This window comes from Pomacea canaliculata, linkage group LG14, assembly GCF_003073045.1.
Source record: "Pomacea canaliculata isolate SZHN2017 linkage group LG14, ASM307304v1, whole genome shotgun sequence".
NCBI classification, from domain to species: Eukaryota; Metazoa; Mollusca; class Gastropoda; order Architaenioglossa; family Ampullariidae; genus Pomacea; species Pomacea canaliculata.
In genome coordinates, this window is record NC_037603.1 from 1178635 (window position 1) to 1184229 (window position 5595).

Consider the following 5595-nt stretch of genomic DNA (forward strand, 5'->3'; position numbering starts at 1 on the left):
TTCCCTAGACTTGTAAACACAGAGGTAAAAAAACAGCTGTTTTAATAAAATGATTTATAGAGTTGAAATTCTGGCTTTTGGAGTCATTATGTCCACTTGTTTAAATTTTATTGGGTATGTCTTGTCGTTTAAGAAACTTATCAGTAGTTCAAAACAGTTTTGTTTGCATAACTGCTTAGCAGATTCACATTTTTTCAGCCGTCTGCCACTAATAATGTATAGAACAATCCAGTAAACTATTCTGAACTTATTTCCCATTTACAACGATGTCCAATATTGGTTACTTGTGCTTATCTTGTAAAGCATGACTCAGTGTATGGTCTGTATCTTTTAGTTTTGGAAACGATAGACTAGGTGGTATATTAGCTTAACTGCACTTCCTTGCAATTATCAAGTAACAAATTATTTTTGTTTACCTGAAACATTGGGATGAAATTCCTCCTTTCGTACATCGACAACATTGTGGATTTCCATTGTAGCTATAATCCAATGGTTGTTAGGAGCGTGTTCGTGTCCTTGTGAAATAACTCTGAAGATATTCTGTTTTGTATTGTCATCTGATACACTTCGAGAGGGTCTCAAAAAAAGTCTGAAGTCCACTTTAATGGAGCCGTTACTGCCAAGATATAGTAAAACGTCTAGTAAGTAAAAATAAAAATAAGACCAAGAGTTAACAAACTGACTAGGCTAATATACAAGCTTATCTTATAATCAGATGGTGGTGGAGGAGTAAATGAAGAAGAAAAAAACGTATACATGAAAACAGTTGATAACATTGATCAACAGTGAAATTATCACTGACTTAGCTCATAATCAGTAGTACCTTGGCGTGCTGAACACGAATATGACCATGAAAGTTTTTTTTAATTGTCTCTCTTTTTGGAAATATTTGATACTACTGTCGTACTAACGTCAGAAGTGTACTATATATAGCCTAGTCACAAAGGTTGCACATTTGAAATATTTCACACTTCGTTGGACAGAGTTTCAGCTACTGTTACATAAAACTCTTATTATTTTATCAGTTGAGATAAAATACAGAACACTCCAGAAAACACAGAAAACTCCACTAATACCTCGAAAGTGCTTTACTACCGTGGACAATATTAGCTCTGTTTGTGGGGAAGTGAAATTTGTTAACTAGAAGAAAGTCTCACTTCTCGAGTGAAGAAGGCATATCATCTTTACTTCGGATGTAAGATTGGCGACCAAGACAAGCTTTGGGCCCAGCATACATATTGGTCTACATAGGACACACAGCTTTCACAGTGGTTGAATGGAAAAAGACCATCAATGCCATTTGTAGTCCCTTTGGTATGCAGAGAACCACGCAACTACACAAATAACTGTTCCTTCTGCTTGGTTCCTCCTCTTTCCAGAGGGATAACAAAGCAAAAACAAAAGAAAACAAAACAAAAATAGGAAAATGGTCTACATACATTCCGTCTGAATTGAGACTAGCTCCACATGGTGAGGGACTTCCTATTCCAGAACCTCCAACAGAATATTTTCAGGTTCTTCGTTTGAAATATCTTCGTTTGCAAAGAGTTGGATAGCCGAGCAAGGGACTTGCACTACTCGCAGAAGGAATGGACTCGCAAATAAAATGTAGCAATAGGAGAGAAGAATATCCAGTACCCAGCACCCAGCCCTGGTCGAGGCTCACAAAATCTTGTCAGAAATCCTTTACATGAAACTCGGTTTGATAAAAAACTTCGCCACCTTTCTGATACCTATATGAAAAATTCCCTCATCTCAGCGAGGCAAAAATTAACGAGTGAGTTTTGTGGGTCCTCAGATTCGAGTGGTCTTCAATGATGACCTTGTTTAACAATAATTATTGCAGGTTACACAAAAAAACTAGAACGAATTTTTGCATTTTGATTTGTCATATTCATGTTGAGTACTGAACTTAATAACAAATAACTAATTTTATTTTACTAACATGACTTGAAAAAAAATGTGCTGACCATTATTGCTTTCTTTTCGTCTTGGTGTTTATAACTAGAGTTCTTACCTCAGTTTATCAACAGTGCACCAGTGACACTCTCCAGCCTCTCCTGAACGAAACATGTCAATCATCTGAAAAAGTTGATGAGAGGTGTGAGAGTAGCATTATGCACTCCAAGAAAGTAAGCGATTTGTTAAAAAAAAGTTTTTAGCATATTTCTTGAATACTTATGCTTTTAAATTCTTGAAAAAAATCGCTAACCTCTGTGCAGAATTTGTCTTGAAATTGAGCATATTGAGGTGACGAGCTGTTGCTCATTTCTGTGTAATATGTTTCGTTGGTATCCAAGCTCATGTTTACCACTGCACATAAAGAAGCATTCAGAAGGAATTTTCACACATAAACATGCTTCTTTCTTTCACACGCTCATTGCCCATCAAAATCGCTCTACTCATGTCATTCACTTTGACCACTTCCTCCATAAAGATAATACTACACTGCTACAACCATCGCTCGCTACTCAGATATGTAATAAATATGTATTAACATTGAAGTGATGTCTACACTGAAGTATCGTTTGAAAGTCTTTACCTGTATTCTTCAAGTCAGCTGCAAGAAAAGAATAAACACACAGAATGTAGCAATTCGTAAAATGGCTAGACATGATTATAGACTACAATTTTACTATCAATATAAATATCAACTCATTGGTGTTTGAACGTAAATGTCGTATAACATGTTTTATAGCTATCATACTAACTTTGTTCAAGTCCTACCTAAACCTAGTAATACAACAAAGTGTAAAGGTTCTATGGCGATCTGGAAAAAAGATCCAGTGTCCAAGAAGGACAAATTAATGGTAGTACTTGGGGTCAGCACAGACGCTTACTATCGCTCATCTTAGTAAATACCATCCATCTACACAACCACACGATGGTTTAGTCCACAACAAAATCGACAACATTCTGGTATAGTGGGTACAAAATATCGAGATCAGCAAGGATATGACGATAAAGGGAACTGGATCGAGAAGCATTGCCATATTATTATAATAATAACAACAACAACAACAACAACAACAAAAACAATAATAATAATTGGCTTGTACAGCGCCTTATCCTCCCCTGGGGACAAGTTCAAGGCTCGTCACAGCTGACAGATGTTGTGACGTGAAAATAATGTGACGTCAGAACAAAATGACGGTACACCACGTCAAAGGTCAGAGTCTACACACACACACGAACCACAATCCGCAGGCCAAATATCAAACATTTCATACAAGCCGGAACACACTCCACTGCAAATACAGTTCTAAATAACACATCCAACAGACAACACCAGTCCCACTTTTCCACCTTTACGTGAGGCTGATGCCCATCTCTCCCTCGCTCTTACCCACCCCAACCAAGGAGTCGGGTATCCATCCTCGCCAGCTGAGTAGACTTGGGAAGATTCGCTGCGCTACTCGGGTATCGAACAAGCGCGCCTCTCAGTTCGGACGCCAGCGCTTTAAATACTCGGTTATCTGCTTCCCCTTCTTCTGAGCTAGTGTTCATAGATATTCAAGATACAGGTACTCGAGACACAAGTATTAAGATACAGCTATTCAAGATAGAATGAAGGAGAAAGATGGAATATATGGGAGAGAAAGACTGAATAACAAGGGATTATAAGGGGAGATAACTGGGAGAGTGACAGAAAGTTTCCTAGTTTTCATTGTCATTACACAGGGTTAACGCCCATCACTACCTTGCTGTGTGGTCAAAACAACGATGGCGGCGACAGCACCGGACACCACGACAAAGCAGGCAAGGACGATAGCAATGATGATGCACCGACGATGACGATGCGGCGCCTTCTCTGTCTCGTCTTTGATCTCGTAATGGCGTCCTTCATCTCTGCTTGATCGTCGTTCTCGATGAAGACGAGGCGTCTCGTCTGACCAATCATTAGTGGACGACAGAGACCTGGAGTCGGCGAGAGGCAGGGTCCTTTGATTTCCTCGTAAGTCGAGGGCGAATCTCCGTGGTCCCCATGATTGGATGTAGGAAGGGGTGAACCTTAAGGGTAGTGAGCTTGTGAAGACTGATGCTGGTTCATCCTGGGTGGGAATCTGTATTCAGAAACGTACAAACTTGATGTTTCTTTTTATCAGCATAAACCAGGCTGGAAGAGTATAGGGGTGTTTTTTGTGTATTCCTGCTTGTTTTTTTTAAATTATATACATGTGTTTGTGTGTGTGTGTGCGCGCGCGCGTGCGTTATCGGACATGCAAAAAATCCAGGGATTACACTTGCTAGGAATCTCAGGATTCCCCTCCTGATAACTTTGTTCTGAATTCCAGGAAATTCACTTCGCAAAACACACAACAATACAAGCAAACTTTACATTTAAATAAGTTCACTTAAAGGAATTTCTACTTACGGTATGGAAAGCAATATCGGTGTCCTCGCTTTTAATATTTAAAAAGACTATTAATCATAAGGTCTTTAAAACAATTCATAATCACCTTGCCAGACCACCCCGCCTCAAATTATTTAAAAAAATTTTAGGCGTTTGCTGGGATGGGTAGGAAACAGGTAACAGTTTTAGAGAATATTTCTATACTTCCTAACGCACCTTCGTGATTTTTTTCCCCACAACATCTCCCTTAAAACACTATTCTTCAAGAAGATTAAACCTTCAAGAACAGCTATAGCAGGATGTGGGTAGAAAGTTTTCACAAGAATAAAAATTGCCGTCAGGGCATAGAAGCGTTAAAGAGTCCTACAACTTAACGGCCATAGGAGCAATGAGCTAAACTTGTTCACAGTGTATAGGGCACAGAGTATCACAAGCGTGGCTAAACCCTTGTATATTATTGATAATTAACCTATTAATTCATCTGCGGCATGCCTGAAGTCAGTGTAGCAAAACATCGAAACACTTAATTAAAATCGCTATGTCCCTCCCCTAACTTGAGACCTTGTTCACCTTGCAAATCCCTCGTTCTCTAAACTCTATCTCTCTATCTCTCTTGGTTTTTGTTTGTTTGTTTGTTTGTTTGTTTGTTTGTTTGTTTGTTTGTTTGTTTGTTTGTTTGTTTGTTTTTTCTCTCTCCATGTGTCTGTGTGAGGGGGTAGAGAGGGAAGGACATCGATACCGTCTCAAATTTAGACGTTGTTTATGTTTGTTGGGCGCAGCATGATATTATCTACATCGAGCATAAACTTCTGAACGCAAGAAAACAAACATCACAATAAATGTACTGCGGAACAACATATAGAGTCAAAATTTACTAAACATAGTCTTTGACTTTCCCTTAATCCAAAAGAATGTACCTGTGGGAATCGGACAATCCGGGTGCGAGGATCAGAGCCGCACACACCCACCCATACTCATCGCCACACTCTATTTAGAAGACTTTGCATTTGTCATCCCTATACTGCTACATTATATAAATGTATTATTACATTTACATTTACACAAAAGTCAGTTTTGCATACTCACAGATGCCTTGGGGATGGAGAAGTCAGTGAACTGTTGGTCCTTGTTAATCCTCGTCACCCACCGGGGTAAAGAAGTGGCAGTCTTTTTAGTTTCCATTTCCATTTCCATTGTTGCTGTTGTCCAGGAGTGGTTACACAGACTGTCTAACCATTTCA

The 5595-nt window shown here is 39.0% G+C and overlaps 1 long non-coding RNA gene across 1 annotated transcript; it reads right to left on the reverse strand.

Moving 5' to 3' along the window:
• Positions 1-1974: 1974 nt before the first annotated feature.
• LOC112555816 lies at positions 1975-3806 on the reverse strand. Its single transcript, XR_003097538.1, has 4 exons — positions 3701-3806; positions 2543-2560; positions 2213-2313; positions 1975-2082 (listed from the first exon to the last, which is right to left on the reverse strand). It is a non-coding gene; the product is annotated as an uncharacterized LOC112555816 (long non-coding RNA).
• Between the last annotated feature and the right edge of the window lie 1789 nt (positions 3807-5595).